This window comes from Palaemon carinicauda, chromosome 14 (assembly GCF_036898095.1).
Source record: "Palaemon carinicauda isolate YSFRI2023 chromosome 14, ASM3689809v2, whole genome shotgun sequence".
Lineage (NCBI taxonomy): Eukaryota > Metazoa > Arthropoda > Malacostraca > Decapoda > Palaemonidae > Palaemon > Palaemon carinicauda.
In genome coordinates, this window is record NC_090738.1 from 110,061,627 (window position 1) to 110,063,753 (window position 2,127).

A 2,127-nucleotide genomic window follows, 5' to 3' on the forward strand; every position below is an offset into this window, starting at 1 on the left:
ATTTCTGTGAAAAGTGTTTTTTGGATGTCATCTATTTGATAGCTTAGAGAATCATTCAACCGACTACCTAAACAATGTCCTGTGGAAAACCAGTAGAGGGCCTTCGGTCCATTCCTTCAATAAAATGCATTTTTTATATAAATCATTTTTGGAAAATATAGCGTCAAATGTTAAAATTTTAAAGGGCACAATTAAAAAAAAAAAGAATACCCTTTCAAATGCATCAATATTATATTCTTCATAAGCATTACTGCCTATGGTATATATTCAAATGCCATTCAAACTATGTAAAAGGATAATATTGACAAAGTAATTGATATCAATAAAGAATATATATATATATATATATATATATATATATATATATATACATATTATATATATATATATATATATATATATATATATATATATATATATAAATATATATAAATATATATATATATATATACATATATATATATATATATATATATATATATATATATATATATGTGTGTGTGTGTGTGTATATACATATATATATAAATATAAATAAATATATATATATATATATATATATATATATATATATATATATATATATATATATATATATGTGTGTGTGTGTGTGTGTATATATATATAGATATATATAGATATATATATATATATATATATATATATATATATATGTGTGTGTGTGTGTGTGTGTATATATATAAATATATATATATATATATATATATATAGAGAGAGAGAGAGAGAGAGAGGAGAGAGAGAGAGAGAGAGAGAGAGAGAGAGAGAGAGAGAGATTAGCGGCTCCTTCTAAAGATCCTTCAATGCTATTCGTTTGATATTTATTACAACTCATGAATGTCTGTCCCATTAAATCTAAAAAATTAGGATGTTCTTTTGAATGTTCGTAAATTAGAATGAAATGGAGAAACTAATGTGAGGGTACAGTTGAAAAGAAATATCTAAATCGTATCTTAAAATGAAAGTTTATTTTCAGGAATCAGAAATTCGTCAATAAGATTATATTTGATTTGGAAGGATTTGTTAGTAAATCTGATCAATTCACATACGTAGAAAGAGAACTAACATGAAAAGGAAAAGGTGGAAAAAGATCTTCATCTTTTGTTATCTTGAAATAATGAGATTAGCCGTTTGACTGAAAACATACTGTCGTTTAGTTTTGAAATATTATTAATAACTTGAATCGAGGTTATGATTTCCTAAACGACAAAAACCAAACATGTTAGATATTCCATCTTTTTATGATTGATGAAACAATTTTTACTCTGTTATAAAAATCGTATTTCAATCGAAATTTATGACTAACCGTATATTTTTTTTCAGATACGTATTAAAACCTGCTAAGTGTTTTGTAACATTAAATTCATATAGAATTTATTAGTTCATTATCTAAAGATGGTCAGTTCAACGCCATTCCATCATCATTTATATTATTCATCAGATAGGAAAAATTTCTGAAACGTTTTCCATTCTCGTAGCAGCAAACGTTGTGAAAGACCTGACTCAATGAACCATAAAATGTCCTCATTATCATCGAGAGCAAAAGAAAGCTTTACGGCCTACTGAGTAAAAGGTTTTTAATTGGAGACGTTATTATCTTCTCATTGATCATGTCAATGTAAACAAAGCCTTTTGGTAGTTTAATTACGATTAGGAAAACTATCGTACCAGAAATAAAAGTGCTTGTAAGTACTCAAACTTTACCTTACCTACAAGAAGATAAAGGACATCATTTTACATAACGTTAACTATTCCACATCATTCAAATCTATCTCTCTCTCTCTCTCTCTCTCTCTCTCTCTCCTCTCTCTCTCTCTCTCTCTCTCTCTCTCTCTCTCTCTCCTCTCTCTCTTTATATATATATATATATATATATATATATATATATATATATATATATATATATATATATATATTTATGTATGTATGTACTTATCTATCTATCTATCTATCTATATCTATATATATATATATATATATATATATATATATATATGTATATATATATATATATATATATATATATATATATATATATTTTATGTATGTATGTACTTATCTATCTATCTATCTATCTATATCTATATTATATATATATATATATATATA